Raw genomic sequence first — 20,029 nt, 5'->3', positions numbered from 1 at the left:
TGTGTTTCCCAGTATTTTATTATGTAAATAGCTTGTTTTGAAAATAGTACAGAAAGATTTAATTTCAGGAAAGGTAAAACAATTGTTAGATATACTGTGTGTCTCCTTTTCCTCTTTTTATAATGCTGTTTAGTTGCTTTTCATAGCGTGGTTTAAAAATTATTTTTCCTTCTTGACAAGTGAATTTTCATTTGTTATTGTCAGAATCCTGTTAGCAAAAATAACTGTGTGATAATTAACATGAACTTTTTATATTACTTTCTTTTTAAATTGGTATTTTCATTTTCATTGTTCACCTGTCCAAACAGATGTTAGTTTTTTATTACTTTATACCTGCTTTAAAGTAATATTGTTTACTAAAGATTGGATTGTGTTTTGTTGTTGGAATGATAAGGTGGAAATAGTATTTTAAGTTTGTTTATGTTATCTGGTATAGAGGAATTTTCAATGTTTTTAATAGATTAGAATTTTAAAAAGTTAATGATTTCAAAGGATATGAAATATTTAGTTTACCATACTTGGTTTTGTTATGGCAGAAGTAGCTGATTGAAGGATGATTATTGGCAGAGCCTTATTTTCTGAGTATAAGGAAATTTGGTGGTTGTCTCTGAGAAATGTTGAAGAAATGTGGTTAATGTGTTCATATCTTGACCAGATAGATTTGCTAGTCTTATTTCCCCCATTTTTAGTAGAGAGTTTACCTGTTTTATTCAATATTAAATGATCATCAGCTAGTACAGTAATTGGGAAAGAGTGGTATTTTGTATTCATATACTAGTGAATATGAATAGTGAATATGGATTGTGTTTCCTTAAAAATCTTATGTTGAAGTACTAGCCCCCACTACTTATACTGTGTTTTATAAAACTAAAACAAGGCATATGGTTGGACTCTAATCCAATATGAAGAGGACATTTGAACACAGACATGTATAAAAGGCCATGTTGAGGACACTGGGAGAGAGACTGGAGCAAGAGAGAGAGGCCTTTGAAGAATCCAGCCGATATCACCTCAGTCTTGAACTCCTACACGATTGAGAGAAAACAATTGCTTAAGTCACCCAATGTATAGTACTATCTAGCTTCAGCAAACTAGTAACAGCTTTTGGTAATTGGAAGTGGCATGCTGCTCTAAGAAATACCTAAAATGTGGAAGTGACTTTGTATGTGAATATGGTAGTAGTTAGAATTTTTGAGGTGCATATTAGAAAAAAATCAGGATTGCTTGGTGATATTGTTGATAGAAATATAGATGTTAATATAGGCATTTCTGCTGAGGGCTTAGAAAGTGTACATATGTGATCATGAGCAGAATGTTGGTAGAAATTATGTTCAAGGTACTTTTGGTGGGATTTAAGATGGAAAAGGAAACATGTTATTAGAAACTGGAGGAAAGGCCAAGGAACTTGGCAAAATTGTGTTCAGTGTTTTGAGGATTATGGAACTTGTATGTGATAAACTTAAATATTTAGTTGAGACTTCTAAGCAAAGTATTCTCTTTGCTGTTTGTAATAAAATGCAGAGGAGAGATGTATGTTAAAGGAGGAAATGTTAAGAAAAAAGGAACCAAATTTAGAAAATTCTCAGCCTGTCCACATTATGAAAATTAAAAAGCATGTTATGGAAGCCATGTCATAGTTGTTGCTAGACAAGCATTTGCTGAAGAGATTATGAAAGTGTGACTTATAGATCCATTAAGCTATCTAAGCAGGAATGGAGATGGAACAATGCCAGCAAAGAGAGTGCCAGCTTGGACTAAAGGGGGCAGAGATTAGATGAAATAAAGAAAAGCAATCAGATTTCTGGATTCTACTAGATAAATAGAGCTATCTGGCTATGAATGCTTTGACCTTAAGAAAATAGAGACACCCAGGGACCTTTTTGGTGGCTCAGAGTGTTAAGGCTCAGCCCTATGAAGCTTTTGACAGCCACTGAAGCTGGACCAGGAACTAACACACATGGGTTAGCAGACCTCTCCTGTTTCACCCACTGCTCCCCTCAGCAGTGTATTTCTGTCAGTCTGCCTGTTCTGCTCCCCATTCTTTCTGGTGAATCCTCTCATATCCCCTTCCCCCACCTCTGGCCTACACCCCAGCTCTTGCATGCATAAATAAATATTTTTAAAAAAAAAATTTTTTTTTAAAGAAAATAGAGTGACCCAAGAAGCTACTCAGAGGTTGGCAGATTGCCATTGCCACCACAGGATCAGAGCCAAGGCCTGAGATGGTGAAACTGCCCACACTGGAAGGCAAAGACTCCACTTATGTGGACTTGGAGGACAGAGCATGGAACCTAAGATTATTTCTATTCAGCTTTAAAAGTTAATGGAATTAAGTTTTAGACTTGCTTAGGACCCATCTTCTCTTTTCTGGTTTTTCCTTTTTGGAATGGCAATATCTATCCTATTCCTGTCCTGCCATTGTATTTAGAAAGCAGGTAACTTGTGTGGTTTTATGGCTAGTAGCTGGAAAGGAATTTTGTCTTAGGATACATCATATATCTAGTTTACCATACTCAATGTATGACATTCAGATGGGATTTTGGATTTAACAGTTAATGATGTATCCTATTAAGACTCTGAAGCTTCTGGGATGAGGTGAATGTTTTATGTATTAAAGGACATGAATTTGTGTGGCAAGAGGGTTAAATTATATATTAGATCCTAATGCTTTCCTTTTTACCACCACCAAGTACCTTGGAATGTATATTTGGAGACAGGGCCTTTTAAAGAGGTAATTAAAATATATATAAAATAAGATCATCCAGATGGACTGTCATCCATTCCTTGTAAGAAGATCAGGACACAAACACAAAGGGAAGGCATGACACTAGAGAAGAAAGGCCATCTACAATCAAGTTGAGAGGTCTTGTAAGAAGACAGCCCTGCTGACACCTTGATCTCGGATTTACAATCTTCAGAATTGTGAGAAAATAAATTTCTGTTGTTTAAGCCACCCTGTGTGTGGTACTTTGTCACAATAGCCTTGGGAAGCTAATATACAACTTTTCAACTGGCTGCTTGAGAGGTTCTCATAAGACAGTTCCTTTACTCACGTAGCTAGCCCTTTCATGTATAAATTGAGGGCATTTGGTGCATCAGTTGTTCATAAGTTTTTTTTCCAAAACTTTCTGGGAATGGAACTTGTTATACTAAGAAGTGCATATTGGGTTGTTTGATACTGGAGATATTCACAACATAATTGAGTTCTGTAGTTTCAAACTTTGAGGTACCTCAGGGATTATTCTGAGGAACAGAAAATTCAAATTTCAGTAGAGCACAGAATTTGAGGATAAGTTGCAACTGCAGATTGAACAAGTCAGTTTTCTGAAACTTTTTCTCAGTGAGGATAATACCCTCTCATTCTATAGCATGGGACTATTGGATGACCTAAACAAGATGAGTATGTTAGCGTTTCAGCTGAAATAGTTTCTGTTGGTGGTATTAAAACTTAGTGATTTTGTCTTTTGATGAATTCACCTCTTAGCTTTTGATATATAGTAGGGATAGGCAGAGAAGGAAAGAAAGAGTTGGTTTTTATACTAGATGGAAATGCTGTGAAAGATCTAGAAGGATAATGTTTGTTTTTTCAGTTATTTATAAAAATTAGTTTCTCATTAGTGCAGACATGAGTTAAGCTGTGAAGCAGTTCAAAACAATTTGTAATGCACATGCCTTTCGTTATGAGTACTGGCACTGTGTTTTCACCTGTGTTGTATGAACTCCTGGTATAATCTAGTCAACTTGATGGTTCCATTTTTACTGACAAATTTGGTGTGGTAAGCTTTAGAGAACAATGCGTTGGCCATACCATACAACCTATCTGTTAAGAGGGGGATAAAAGGATTTTTCATTTTGTTTTATTGTCAAGTATAAAGCATGTAGTGAGCCTTTTCCCACCCTCTCTTGGTGTTTGTAGAGATGTTTTTCCCACTTGTTTGTTGTACTTGATGTTCTCTGTAATGTTCATGTGACAGTGATATCAGGTTATCTGTAGTTAGAGAAATTGCTCATTAGTTGTTCCCTGGTTTCCTATAAAATGAGTCATATAAGGTGGGAACATCAGTTTGAATGGATATTGACTTGTTACTTTTTTAAAACATTTGGGGAAGTGACAGATTTGTCACAAGATTTGGTGGACAGATGGGGAGAGGGTATATGTTAGAGAATAAGAGAGGCAGTGTATTACTGCCAAGTAAGGCAGTAATATTTAAGATAAACTAGTACTTCATTTTTATTTAAATGATAGTCTAATTTTTAAATAACATACCATTCTTGATTATGCTAGATTAATTTCCACACTTACAGTGAAGTAGAAGAAATTATATTTAGGAACAATTGATAGAAAAATTAGGTTATCTATCTGTAGGCAGGATAGCATTCAGTGGAGATAAAAGAAATCAGAAATAAAAGCAACTAATCATTTTTTAAATAAATAATTGGCCTTTGAGACTTTCCAAACAAGGTTTGATGAAATACTGTGGCATGGATTGATGTGGGGCATTCAAGAAATGTGCATTTGTTCTTATGAATTCTCCCCTTTCTGGAGCTGAGTTAGACTTCCTTAAGGCACAGTTTATAGTAGGTCTCCAAAACTGAAGCTCAGGTGAACATCTTGCCCTGGGTGGTAGCAAGTGTTACAGTGAGTCTTAACTTGTTAAATAAACATAAGTTCAATGAACAAAACAAAGACTTGGTTAACTGGGAGATAGAGGAGGTGTGAACTGAATTAGGTGGGTATATACAGGAACTTCTGGTTGTATCCTAATGTTAGCATTGAAATGCTGATTAGTATTGAAATGCTGAAGGTTTGTATTCCTGATTGTTAGCTGTGTGGTTTCTTGGTAGTGAATGGACCAAGAGATGAAATCCAACAGCTTCCCCTCTGCCTTCCTACCTTGAACAAGAATTTTAACATTTTTGTCATTGAAAGATGTGCATGTTGATCATGGCAGGAAGTGGGAGGGGAGAGAGTAAACCTCTACAAATTTCCACTGTTTATTGCAACCTTCTATCTCAGGCTGTCAGATCTTGGACTAGATACAGAGTGGAGGATTGAAGTTTTAGATGCCAAATAGTGTGACTTACACCTACGAGGTATAAATTGGAATTGAGACCTTAATGGAAATGGACTTGAATGGACCCAGGAAAAGACCTTTCAGCATTTGTCAGTTATATGAACATGGAACATGTGGAAAACTGGCTTCTTCTTTAGATTGTCTTGCCTGGTGGTTATCAGTATGCATTAATGCTTTTCCTCAATATATCAGGTATATCTTTATTCTTGGAACCATCTGTGCTGGTGTGTGTAAGTATAAATGCTTAGTGCAAAAGGGAGATAACAAGTAGAAGCTATATTTATGGATGGGATGGTGTTTTTGATTGGAGGAGTATGGTTGAGAAAAAATTAGGAGAGTAAAATGTTTTCTCAGTGATGTAGCTGTGGAACTTCTTTTCTGTTGTTCATTTAATGTTTTGTCAGTGGTGAAAATGCAGAGGATTGGGTTCAGGAAAAGATTCTGTGTTAATGCCTAACCATAGCCTGAACGTAGGATTTAATATGGGAGGAAAATAGGGGAAAGGACCTACAGGCACTAACAATTACAAAGCCTGAGAGGCAGAAAACAGTAATGATTTATCCATGGATTGATTTATTTAGCAATATTTCTTGAATACCTGCTACGTGCCAGACATTATTCTAGGTATTAAAGCACTGAACAAAATAGAAAAAGCCCTTGCCCCCTAGATACAGTGTATGAAGGTAGAACATAAACTAATAATAAGGAATCATCTAAAGGTTCTATGATAAGTGTCATGGAGGAAATCAAAGCTAATAAATGGGGTCTGGAGGATAATGCTTTGGGAATGGATCAGCAAAGGCCTTAACTGATAGATAACATTTTGTAACAGGGTGGTCCCTAGGAAAAAAAGGGGAAGTGCCAGGTTCCCTGCCCCACCCAGAAGTAGGGTGGAGCCAAGGAGAGAAAAAGAGAAGAAATCTGGATGGAAGAAGGAAGCAGGATGGACAGCTAGAAGGAGACCTGAGGAAGCCACATGGAGCAGGGAGCATGTGATGAAGAAACCGTGCTTGTTTCCTGGTCCTGGACTGGTTAAGGCAGATGTGGGTGAGAGACCTGTAGGGAGGTGACTATGGCAGTGTTTATATTGATTTTGATTTTGCCCTTTTCATCCCATATTTGTCTGGCCACTTGTGACCTTTTCGATGGGTCCTGGCCAGAAGGTGCGTTAGTCTTGCGGCAGCCTTTCAGGCCTTACTTTGGGCCAATCCCTTTTGTGTTGATTTTTGCCCACGAGGAGATGGGTAACTTCAGGTATTTGATTTAGACATTATATTCTTTCTCTTCTGTGTTGTCTACTCACTGTATTAAAGTCCCTTTTCATTAAAGTTTTATATGGTTTGTCTTGATGTGGTGGATGGCAGAACCCACTTAGAGCAGGCAGGTTTGGGGATTCAGGGGTGCCCTTCTCTCCCTGCCCTGTAACAATTTGAGTAGCAGGACTTGAAGAAAGTGATAGAGTTGCAAAGAAAGCAATGAGAAGAGCATTCCATGTGGAAGAATCTACAAGGGAGGGCCTTCATAAGTGGATTTGTGTTGATGTGGTTAACAAAATAGCAGGCAGCTTGTTTGGAGTCAAGTAAGCAAAGGTCTGCAAAGGAGAAAGAGTGAGAAAAAAAGGAACAATATAGCATGCCTTATAAATTATTGAAAGAACATAGGCCTTTACTCTGCTTGAGATGGGAAGCTATTGGAAAATTTTGAGCAAGGGATGACATTATTTGACTTGTGTTTTAAATTACATAAGTCGATTTTGGCCGCTGTCTTTTGAGATCAGTTTTATAGAGGCAAAGGTAGGAGCAGGGGCTAAAGAAGCAGGTAAAGTGGCCTCACAATAATCCAAGAGAGAGAGACTTGATTATGGTGATGGAGGTAGTGAGATTATGACTTCAACCAGGAAGTTAAGGTGGTGGAGATAGTGAGAAGTGGTTGAAGCTGGAGCTGACAGTCTGCTGAATAGATCACATAATAGAAAGGTCAAGTTTGCTCTTGTTGAAATGTTAATACATTGCAGGAGGGGCACATTTGGAAAGAATAGTTTCATTTTGGACATGTTACCTTTCAGTTGCCTTTAGACATTTGAATGGTACTGTCAGTTATGCATATGTTTAGGTTATTAATGTTCAGGGGAGAAACCTGGATTAGAAATAACCAATTTGAATGGAAAAGCAAGCTTTTTGTCATTTTCAGAGCATAAAATTTGGTATATAACATAGTGAGAACTTTAGGCTTTAGTACTTGACTTTTTCCACATTATGACACACACAGAAAACAAAATTACAGAATTTGACTAAGTAGATAAACTTGGCTATTATTCTCAAAAACCTAGGGCTTAGGAACTCAACCTATTCAAAGCTCCATTCAGTGGCTTTATCTGTCATTCACCTGATGCATTGCCAAGAACACTGGTTGGAAAGTTTACTATAGAAAAGCAACCAGGGACCAGATAAAGGAGAACCTGAAAACATGTTAATGAACTTAGACTTTGTATTGCAGCAAATGGGAATTACATAGGAGATTTCAGAAGAAATGTGTTCACATTCCTTTTAGATGCTGTACAAGCTGTAGTGAAAGATACATCCTTTTAAATTTTCAATTAATCACAGCCTACATAGAGAAAAATACAATAAACTGTTGGTAGAATCTTAAAAGTACAAGTCTTATGAAATTCAACAAATACAAAAATTTGTCAGATTGCTATGATTTTTTTAAATTCAATTTCTGTATTGCTCATGGATTGGCTTCAGTCTGGACAACTCTTTGAGTAACACTATTTGGAATAAGCCATACTTGGCAGTTAGGATCTTGATAGAGAGGAAGGAAACTTCTGCAGACACTAGGTCACAAACATTTTCTCATATTTGTTGAGTATCTTGCCCAACCTTGAGGAGGGCTGTTTGGGCAGTGGTTTGGCACACGTAAGCTTGTGATGGGACCTACTCTACTGATAAGCATGCATGGCCATTCTAACAGTGTAGTCTTCTCCACTTGTTCCCTAGCAGTCTGCTCTCTGAGAGCCACTCCAGCGAAGGCCAAGTATAGTTTATGTTTAATCATCTCTTGATCGATCAGTTTTGATTATTTGTTTGTCTCAGTTGTGACCAGAAGTTACAAGGGATTTGGAGTAGAAATCTCTAGGCATGACTCATGACCTTAATTGTTGCCTGATTTTTTAGATCATGAATCAGTTGGATCATTTCAACTGTTCAAAAACTTTGGAATGAGACCTCTGAATTGATGGAAATTAAAAAGATGAATGAAATGGTAACTCTTCTATACAGTTAGTATAAAAGGTTACCTACCATTGTCTTGGTAAAGCCAGTGGTCCTTGTTTTTCTGTTTCCTTTATTAAAAGCACCAGCATTTATCAGGGAAAGATGGGGTTCTCTAAACTCAAATTATGTTACCTGATGTCTCTATTTTGGAGAACCTGACCTGCACCCTGAAATTGAATCCCATTTTGATAGGGATGCCATATCACCAAGTGTGTTATTTTGTGATTTGGGGCTAAGTCTCAGCACACTATCACCACTAAGGTCTGAGTCTGATTCCTGGCTAAGGAGGTAAACCCACACACTTATGGTTTAGCAGATACTGCTTGTTTCGCCTGCTTAGCAGTTTATTTCAGTAGATCCACCTGTTCTGCTCCCCTCTCTGTCTTTGGTAATTCTCTCACCCCACACACCTCTAGTCTACATCCCAGTTCCTCTATTAAAAATAATAAAAATAATAATAGTAATAATATCTTCCTTAAGTTGAGTTGGCCTGTTGGGTCTTCAATACATATAGTAAAAAGGTACTAGCAAGTTAAAAATCGTACTCTTGATTTAAGGCCATCCCAATAAAAATCTCAATGACATTCTTCAAAGAAATAGAAAAAATATTGCTGAGATTCATATGGAACAACAAAAGACCTCAACTAGCCAAAACCCTCATGTCTAAGAAAAAACAAAATGGAGGTATTACTATCCCAAACTTCAAGCCGTACTACAAAGCCATAATAATCAAACCTGCATGGTACTGGAACAAGAATAGATATACAGACCAGTGGATTCTAATAGTAAACCCACAAGTTTATGGACAGCTAATCTTTGACAAAGGAGCAAAGAAGATACAATGGAACAAAGAAAGTTTGTTCAGCAAATGGTGCTGGGAAAACTGGGAAGCTACATGCAAAAAAATGAAACTAGATCACTACCTCACTCCATTCACAAAAATCAACTCGAAGTGGATTAAAGACCTAGACATAAGAACAGAAACCATAAAATACCTGGAAGCAAAGATGGACCAAACACTACATGACATACACTTAGCAACATCTTTAAAGATAGAGCACCCAGTGCCAAAATAGTGAAGGCAAGGATAAATAGATGGGACTACATCAAGTTAAAGAGCTTCTGTACAGCAAAAGAGACATTACAAAAAACAGCCCACTAATTGGGAAAAAATTTTCTCACACAAAACCAGTGATAAAGGACTGATCACAAAAACATACAGAGAACTGACAAAACTCAACAAAAATAAACAGCCCCTTCAAAAAAATGGGCAGAAGAGCTAAAAAGAACTTCTGCAAAGAGAAAATGCAGATGGCCAACAAGCATATGAAAAAATGTTCAACATCACTTATAATATGGGAGCTGCAAATTAAAACCACAATGAGATACCACCTCGCCGCAGTGAGGATGGCACATCTTCAGACAAATAGCAACAACAAATGTTGGCGAGGATGTGGAGAAAAAGGAACTCTCCTGCACTACTGGTGTGAATGCAAACTAGTACAACCACTATGGAAAACTGTTTGGAGGTCCCTCAAACTGCTTAACATGGAGCTTCCCTACAACCCAGCAATCCCACTCTTAGGTGTCTACCCAAAAGACACAAAAACACTGATTGAAAAAGATACCTGCACCCCCATGTTTATTGCTGCTTTATTTACAATTGGAAAAACATGGAAGCAGCCCAAATGCCCAAAAGTAGATGACTGGATTAAAAAGATGTGATACATATATATAATGGAATATTACTCAGCAACCAAAAAAGGGAAACATGTCTTTTGCAGCAACTTGGCTGGAGCTGGAAAAGATCATGCCTAGTGAGATAAGCCAGAAAGAGAAAGAAAAATATCAGATGGTTTCACTCAGCAGAAGTATAATGGACCAGGTGAGAAAATAGCAAGAATAATGAACAGCCATACACCAGAGACATTCTGTGGGGGTGGAGTGGGGAATGGGATCAAAAACAGGGGGGCCGGGGGGAGGAGTGCACAGGACTATGGTGATGGCACACGGGTGACTCGGTGATGGTGATGGGAAACTCACGGGGATTACAATTGAGATGAAAAAAGAATGTACAAAATGATGTAAAAATAAACTTATAAAGAAAAAAAAATTGTACTCTTAAGGTAGTGAATAGGTCCCAGAGTGGTTAACTGGCAAAACCTTGTGAATGAGGAGTCATTGAAAATTGGCTTTTAAATACACAGAAATTAGTAGACTATCAGCTAACTGATCCATCCATTGGCAGCTGATAATGTTTTTGTTTACTTTCCCAGTCTCAGGTCAGAAGGGTGGTAAAACAAACAGGTAGCTTGGTTGCATATTCCTTTTTGCAGAGGTATATTATTTAGTAATTGATGTGGTGGGTCAGTAATTCTAGCAGTCTCAGAATACTGGGGAAGCACCTGAAGGTGATGTTGGGGAATTGGTGAGTAGTCACAGCCTTTTGGTTAGGGGGCCAGAAGGCCAGGAGACGTTTGGCCTGGTGGGATGCCTATGCCACTTTCACTGGTGTCATATCTCAGTGGGTTCCAGGTCAGCACTGGCAAAGGGGGCAATGAAGGAGCAGGAGCTGGCTGGCTGCTGGCTAGTATCAGGTCAGTTCATGGTCAAGATCTACTTGAGTTTCTCTAGGATTGGGTGGGAAAAGCAGGAAAAACAAGTTATCCCTTGGGGTGCTCCTGAAGGGAGTGTTGGATTGCATGTACATCAACCAGTCAGAACTGAGATGGGATAGTGTACTAGAGAGGAAACCTAGGAATCTTTGGGAAGTCAGTTATTAACCCTTTAGTTGATGGACCAGTGAGTGTCCTGGAAAAGGGGCAGGACAGGGTACTATATGCCAAGTGATAACAGAAGATTGTATGTTTTTAACAAACCATATGTCCACAAAAGTGTACTGATTATTTTAGCCCTTTGAGTTCTGAAAATCTTGGTTTGTAAAATATAGCTTTTACATGCATAAGGAAATTTTCAGTTTCTCCAAATTTTTTTCCCCATGGGTGAAGCCCTAGAAAGAGTGAGGTGATAATGCCTTTGAATTAGGTGAATAGTGCCTCCCTGATCTCTACTGTTGTTGAGGATCAGTTTTTGCATCCTCTTGTAGTAGAGTGTGGCCTCATTTATACATACTGAATTAAAAGGGAATGTGATTCTGTGTTTGCAAATTTTAGGGGCAAGTCTTTGATAGCAAGGCATATTTTATACCTTCATATCCTTTAAAAATAGGGGTACATTAAAGTTAAAAGGGATTTATCAAGACATCTAGCTCAAATTTCTCACATTTTATACATGAGAAAATTGAGATTCAAAGAGGTGAAATAGGCCCTCCCTGGTGGTGCAGCGGGTTAAAGCAATGCACTGAGAAGCTAAAGCCACTTCCGCATGAGTTTGATCCCTGCCCACCCCGGGGGTGACCACATGGTGTGGCAGACCTCTCCTGACCCGCCCGCTGCTCCCCTCAGCAGTGTACTTCATCGATCTGCCTGTTCTGCTCTCCACTCTGTCTCTGAAACCTCTCGCCACCCCTGAGCCTCTGGCCTGTACCCCAGTTCTGTATGTACAAATAAATAAATCTTAAAAAAAAAAGGTGAAATAACTTTATCAGTGGAAGATAGTACTGGAACCCAGGGTTCCTACATTTCAGTTCTTTCTTTCCTATGCCAAAAACTTTCAATATTTAAGGTGAGTAATATTCTGTACTATGTTAATAGATCCTTGGCAGTTGCCAAGTTGGATTCCCATAGAAATTCATGGAGATTTTAAGGCAGTTTTATGGAAGTTGAATTTCCTTCTTAATTTATATATTAAAAGCACCATAAAGCATGATTGAAAATAGGTTCTTTCTTAACTACTTGATGACTGTATTTAGCATTTTAATGAGAAACCTTAATGAGATTTTGTTGGAATTTAAGGTGTAGGGATGGGCACACTTAACCAACTTAGTAGTGCTCAGCATCCTGTGTTATGCAGATAGTCATAAAGAAGTGAGAAGCTCTATGAATCTTGTGAGGATTTTAGCTGATAATAAAAATCTAAGACTTTTAAGTCCCCTAGTCATGTACAATTTAAAACATGAATGTACTGATCATAGGTAAGATTTCCAGCCTTTTTTTTTTAAAGATTTATTTATTTGTGCATACAGAACTGGGGTACAGGCCAGAGGCTCAGGGGCGGCAAGAGACCCCACAAGAAACAGAGTGGGGAGCAGAACATGCAGATTGTCAAGTATAGTGCTGAGGGGAGCAGCTGGCGGGTCAGGAGAGGTCTGCCACACCATGTGGTCACCTCCAGGGCAGGCGGGAATCAAACTCGTGTGGAAGTGGCTTTAGCTTCTTAGTGCTGTGCTTTAACCTGCTGCGCCACCAGGGAGGGCCAGATTTTCATCCTTTTTTACATGACTTAACACAATTTTTTATGTGCAATACAGTGATGCATGGAATAGTTTGAAAGTAAATCAAGGAAATCAAGCTGTATGTTGCCAGGAAGACATCTAGAAAATGTGCTGTGAACCTTCTCTTAAAAAAAAAATATACAGAGGTCTACAGAACAATGGCATTATTTGACTTTATGACTATAGACTTGGATTTGCCACAGATTCAACTTTTTATACAGTTTCTCCGTTGGAACTTAGTATTAAAAGGACACCTGAAGTCATTGTTAAAGTCCAGGGATGCAGCCAGGCCACCATAAAGGTTATTATCTGAATCTCAACCCCACTGGCACTATGTGTCCTCTTAAAATGTCACGAAACAAAAAGTGAATGCAAGTAAGAAAGTAAATCTTATGTCTACTCTGAAACATAACTTAAACCCATGCTATGTGTTTAAGCTGTGACACAAGGGAGGATAAGATAGCTAATTAGTATGCTGTGCATCTCTCACAAGGCAATTGCTCCTCTGAGCATTGCTTGTGACAAGAAGACAGAATTCAGTCAAGTGTGACAACAGATACACAGGAGGATCATCCCCAGTGCACACTCTGGAAATGATCTGTTGTGTTGTCTTTTTGGAAACAGACCTGGATTAAACAGAAATAATTCAAGCACAATCTAAAATATTATAGAGTGAAAAGCCTCCAGTAAATGGAGTTGGGAAAATTCGACTGTCACAGCACACACAAAGATCACTGCAAGATGGATTAAAGGCTTGGATATGAGACCTGAAACAATAAAATGCGTAGAAGAAAACACAGACAACATACATGTTCTACAGCTTTGGCTTCAGTGATATCTTTGGCGACTTGGCTTTGAGAATGTCAAGGGAGACAAAAGCAAAAAATAGATGGGAACACATCAAACTAAAAAGCTGCACAGTGAGAGAAATAGTAAAAAGATTGTACTGAATGGGAGAAGATATTCTATATCATATATCCAACAAGAGGTTAATTTCCAAGATTTATAAAGAATGCATACAGCAATAAACAAACCCAAAACCAAATAACACAATCACTATATGGACACAAGATCTGAATAGACACTTCAAAGAAAACATAGTAAGCGCACACATGAAAAAATGCTCATTACTTATCAGGAAAATGACAAAACCATAGTGACACATACCACCTCACACCTATGAGGATGACTTATATGAAAGAGACCATTGTTGGCATTGGTGCAGAAAAAGGATTCCTTATAACTGTTGGTGGTAATATAAAGTGGTCCAGCCTCTGTGGAAGATAGTATGGTGGTTTCTCCCACATAAACCAGCTATTTCACTCCTAGGATTCTATTAAAAGAATATAAAAACTAATTTATGCACTCCTACATTCATTTAGGTACTATTTATAATCGCTAAGATAAGGACACCTAAGCGCCCAATGGTGAATTATTAAATAATAATAATAAAGGAGATATAGTATACAAATTGGAATATGGCTCATCTGTTAAAAAGAGGAATGTGGAGAAAGGGGGAAGGGAGGAAGAGGCTCAGAAGAAGGGTGGAGGAGAGGAAGGATGTAAGGAAGATTATGCCATTTGCAGTGGGGGTGGATGGAACATGAGGGGATCCTGCTAAATGAAGTTAAGTCAGGAGAAAGGGAAACAGTGAATGATTTCACGCAGGTGGAATATAAAGAAAGCAAAGGAACAAATGGAATTCAACTAAAACAGATCTTTGGAATTTATGGCAGAACTGAGGTTACTGGAAGGGGGAATTGGAGGGAGAGGCCAAGGATGGAGCAAATCCAATAGATGGTAGAGGAGTGTTAAAAGTACTTTGTTGGTGATGGGAAACCCGCGGGGATTACAATTGAGATAAAAAAAAAATGTACAAAATGATGTGAAAATAAACTTTTGTAAAATAAAAAATAATAATAAGTAATTTTTTTTAAAAAAAGTACTTTGTTGGTGTGCACAGTGTGATCGTATACATTTGAAGAGCTTTGGACCTGTGCTTCTAAAACACACAAGTGTTGTAAATTAATGTTACCTCAATTAAAAGAACATACAAAAGGAGATGGAGAAAAATAAAAAGTCCTCTATTAATCATCACCTTCATATTCTGTGTCCTAGACAGGATTTAATCTAGGACCTACTATGTTCTAGATCCTGTGTTAGATTTCACACCAAACAAATTCGACCTCTTTCATTCAGTAGCTGCTCCCTGTGGACTTTGGAACATGGCTAAAATAAAGTAAAAAGTTCATAAAAAGAAGTCACTCATTAGCTAAGGTAAATGTTATATATTCTGAATGCCCAGGTCCTGTGGCAGTGCCTTTCAAAGATTACTAGTTCTATGAGGTGACATATTTTGTGTACAAATTCCAATAAGGCTATTTTCATCATTTTTCTACCACAAATCTAGCAGTTGTAGGTGGGGGTAGTTAAATTTGGGTAGTCGCAGAAAGAGGAATAACAAATTAGATCTGACTGCCTGAAAACAGAGATCTAATTTGAGGTTACAAAACCACTATAAAATACAGATAGAAGAACTCCAAAAGCTTAACTATGTGCAGCTGTTTAAAATAGAGCCAGTAAGTAGCGCCCATACATTTTGAACTCTTAAGATGTAACTATAGCTCATTACAGTAATGGTAATTTATTTATAGTAATTTATTTACATGTGTTGTCAGCATGGAAGGCAGAAACTGACGTGCATGTTTGTTAAAAATGTAGAAGTACAAACCATTTTGCAGTTGTTAAAAGCAGTAAATAGCTAAATTGTATGACTTTTTTATATATATAAAAAAAAATACAGAGCAAAAAATGCAGACATTTTATTGCTTCTGTCAGCATTGTCTGTTTGCATAAATGGTGGGTGTCTAAAAATAAATCCCAAGTTTAAGTGAGTGAAATTTTTAGTTTGTGCTGTTGAGTTTTGATTATTATTTTTTAATTGTTTAAAAGGCATTCTTAACTTCATGTATGAAAATACTTAGAAATGGAGTTGTTACTTGTTTTACATCAATAGCTGTGCCTTTTAAATGTGTTTATGTTAAGAATTTGAAAAGTTGTAGTAAATCAGGGCAGTTTATTGATGCCTCTTACTAATAGGATTTAACAAATAGGTGTAAGTTTGTGATCTGAAAGTATTTAACATCCTTTATGCAATGTAGTAATAAATTTTCACTTTAATCTTGTTTATTTCTGATGAGAAAACTGGGAGGACAGGAAGTAAAATTTAGCAAGCTAAGTACTCTAAGTAAAATTTAACAAGCACTCTTCTTTTCAGTAGGGGATCTCTTTAATCTTCTGGTATTTTGTGGTATAAACCTTTTTAACTTGAGATAATACCTATTTTTATTTTTGTTTTCATTTCTGTGCCATATGGAGCAAGTCACCAAAACCATCTTTATCGTTGAAGTTATAGAATGTATTGCCAATGTTTTCTGTATATATTCTGTTTTTTGTAGGTCTTACATCTAAATCTTAATTCATTTGGATTTTGTGTGTGTGTGTGTGTTGGGTTAGTGAGTAATCCAATTTCCTTCTTCTATTATGTGGTTTTTCAATTTTCCTAGCACCATTTTCCCCCTCAGTTTTCATGAAGTTCTTTTTCTTTATTGGTGAGTATTGTATTTAACAGTTAAATACATGTAAATAATGTATAGATGACTGCTAGACTGTAGCATTAGTAACTAGATAACCAAGCCAACTAGAAACCCACTAACAAGTAATTGTCTGAATAGTTAAATATTGCTCTTGTTTAGCTCATCCTGTGTTTTTAATCATCTCTTTTTGGGTAGGTGGGGAGAAGAACTGAGTCTGCTGGTCACAGTGGAAATATATTGAGGTCTATTCTGATTGATTCTAATCCCAGAGATTATTTTTCACTGATTAAGCATCCAGCTCAACACCAGATCTTAAGTTTGTGGCCTCTAGTATTCATGTTCTTCCCATCTAGCAGATCATACAATGTAAGGTTCATTTTAGGCTTCAAAGTCTGAGTGTAGCCCACCCCAATTAAACTAGAGTTGGCAATTTCTGCATAAATGGAAGCAGAGGAATCCAACTGGTATTTAACTGCAGTACCAGAGTGAGTACAGTTGGTATCTGCTGTGCAAGTAAAGCTAACTGAAGTGTGAAGATCTCCATATACTTTCTGATAAATTGATCCTCCAAATTCTGTCCCATCACTGACATTAATGTGTAGCTGGAAGTCCCCAGCAATGTAGCTCACTGCAAAATTTTCCTTGTCAGCTTTGATTTGCAATGTCAAGGTCATCTGGTACCCAGCCAGCCAACACTCAAAACCAAAGATAGCTGAAATGTGGATTGAAGGTTTAGCAAAACCAAAACATCACAATCAAGGTTTATACACTCCTACTTTTTTTTTTTTTTTAAAGATTTATTTATTTATTTGTACAGAACTGGGTTACAGGCCAGAGATGCGGAGGGTGAAAGAATTCACCAGAGACAGAGCGGGAAGCAGAACAGGCAGATGGACGAAGTACACTGCTGAGGGGAGCAGCGGGCTGGTCAGGAGAGGTCTGCCACACCATGTGGTCGCCTCCGGGGCAGGCGGGAATTGAACTCATGCAGAAGTGGCTCTAGCTTCTTAGTGCAGTGCTTTAACCCGCTGCGCCACCAGGGAGGGCCTCTACACTCCTACTTTTTAAAAGACTGATTTTGGGCCCTCCCTAGTGGTGCAATGGGTTAAAATGTAGCACTGTGAAGCTATCTGAGGCCACTGCAGCATGAGTTCAAATCCCAGCCAAAGAGCTAACCCACATAGTGCAGCAGAACTCTCCTGTCTCGCCTGCTGCTCCCCTCAGCAATGTATGTCAGTAGATCCACTTGTTATGTTCCCCATTCTGTCTCTGATGGATCCTCTCATCCACCATACCTCTAGCCTGTATCCCATTTCTTGTATGCATAAATAAATCTTAGAAAAAGTTTTGATTTTACTACTTTTCTTTCCTGTGTTTGGTGAAAAAGTGATACCAAATGTCAGTTCCATTGTATGTAAAAGGCCTATAGATTTTGTATGTTGAATTTGTAACCTGCCATTTTGTTGTATTCATCTTTAAAAAAAAATTTTGTAGTGACTTATGCAACTGTCAATTTTTTTAAAAGATTTATTTATTCATGCATACAGAACTGGGTTATAAGTCAGAGCTGTGGGGTGGGGTGAGAGGATTCACCAGAGACAGAGTGGGGAGCAGAACAGGCAGACTGACCATGAAGTACACTGCTGAGGGGAGCAGTGGGAGGGCCAGAAGAGGTCTGCCCTGGCCGGGGATAGTGCTGTGTTTTAACCTGTTGTGCCACCTATTGGGCCCCATCATTTTTTTTTTTTTAAGATTTATTTATTTGTGCATATAAGAACTGAGGTGTAGGCCAGAGGTGCAGGGGGTTGAGAAAGTCCGTGAGAGACAGAGTGGGGAGCAGAACAGGCAGATGAGCTGAAATACACTTCTGAGGGGAGCAGCAGGTAATACAGGAGAGGTCTGCTGTGCCATGTGCATTTGCTCCCTGGCTGGCTGGGGACAGTATGATAACTATCTAGAGTTTTAGTGGTGCACAAATTAGTGCATATTTCTGGCACACTTCCTTATAGTGTTAATCTTACTATTTTCATATTTCTTGGCATTGTGCTATATTTTCATCTGGAATTCCAATCCTTAGAGACTCCTTTGACTAACTTAGCAAATTGCCGTAGTAAACTATCTGATCTCCCAGACAGTAGTTTATTCCATAAGCAATCTCATTTTTTCCTGGTTAATGTTAAATTCTCACAGGCATTGTGAATTTTCATCACAAGCAGGTTTCGTTTCTCTCCTTTCTCTTAAGGAATATTAGAGAAGTACTCATTCTCCCCCCTCCCGCCCCCCCCCCACTTTCTAACCTCTGCTACAAGGACAGATTAGCCTGTTGGCTTGAACTGTGAGCTAAACTTTGAGGCAACTGATTTAGCAATCCTTTTCCGAAACCTGCACCTTGCATAGGTGGCTATGTCTCTATAAATGGTCACTTTATCCCTGTAATTGTTTAGAGTATAATCCTTGGACTCATACAGAATTCTTTTGCTCATAGCCTGTATCTAATTTATTTCCAAATTATGCTTGCTTTTCCTTCAAAATATATCCAGCTCTAAACAGAACAGGCACAGAATCACCAGTTCTGGAATGATTCTTAAGTTTTTAATGTAGGTTGTTCCAGTAAATAAAGATATAACAAACTATCAATTTTTTTCTTCCCTTTTCTGCAACAGTGAAGATTATTTTCAGAATGATATACTGATCTGCCTAACTTGAAATTCTTTAATCTATATTTTAGAAGTTCTGTCATAGCTGCTTATCAGTAACTTAGCTTGTGTTCATGTTCTTTCTAAACCAACATCCAGAAATGTATAAATGAGGCCAACAGCAATTAGGTGATAAAGAGCGTAGTATTCATGGCTCTCACCTGATAAAAATTGCCAAAAAGCATGAATAGAATAAACCAAGCCATAAGCCATATTGATAGGTTAAGTAAAAATTGAATGACCAAAACACCTCTCTTTTCCTCATCTCCTCCTCCTTCCACATTTGTTTTCTGCTCCTCTATCCTAATCCCCTGCCTCCCACCCAGCTTTATTTATTGTTCTCCCCTGACTGCATTTTGCTATGTCTCCATCTGTACCTTGTGGAAGAGAAGATAACTAGACTTTCATATTCTAAAACCAGAAAAATTTTAAATCCTTTTCTTCTTTAAGATCAAAGATTTTTTCAAATGAAGGGAGCTGAGACTTTCAGTGTGAGATAATTTCACTGTAGAAATGTTCCTGGGGTGCAGGATGGTTAGCATCCTTGGCTTCAGGACCATCTGCACTGTGACCACCAAAAAAAAGAAAATCTAGCTACCAAAAGTTGTACCTTTCTGAGACTATAATAGCCATTTTGTGCTTTTCTTTTAAAAAAATTATTTATTTATTTATAAATACAAGAACTGAGGTCCAGGCCAAAGGATGGAGATCAGGGGGGAGGCTTGAGAGGACTCACCAGAGACAGAATGGGGAGTAGAACAGGCAGATCTACAGAGGTTTTCGTAGTTACAAGTTTATGGGAAGAGTGTGACAATGAGTTGTAGCATCTCAGAGTATTTTCATATTCACATTTATTTAAGATGATTAAAGTATATCTTTTGTATATCTTTTTAAGTGATTTTAAATGTTGTACAAAGTACATACATACTTTTAGAATCTATTGTACTCATTTTTAAAACTGAATGTTAAGCATATAATGTTTTAGTTGCTGTGT

At 37.8% G+C, this 20,029-nt stretch overlaps 1 protein-coding gene and 1 pseudogene across 1 annotated transcript in view; one reads left to right on the top strand and one right to left on the bottom strand.

The window, feature by feature from the left end:
* N4BP2L2 (NEDD4 binding protein 2-like 2) overlaps positions 1–20,029 on the top strand; it is a 69,544-nt gene that overhangs the window by 21,785 nt on the left and 27,730 nt on the right. The gene's annotated exons all lie outside the window — the stretch shown is intronic.
* On the bottom strand, positions 16,639–17,748 carry LOC101627242 (annotated as a pseudogene).

Source organism: Condylura cristata, unplaced genomic scaffold (assembly GCF_000260355.1).
Source record: "Condylura cristata isolate star-nosed mole 26May11 unplaced genomic scaffold, ConCri1.0 scaffold00010, whole genome shotgun sequence".
Lineage (NCBI taxonomy): Eukaryota > Metazoa > Chordata > Mammalia > Eulipotyphla > Talpidae > Condylura > Condylura cristata.
Note: the sequence above shows the minus strand (reverse complement) of the source record. Positions and strands in the feature narration are given on the sequence as shown.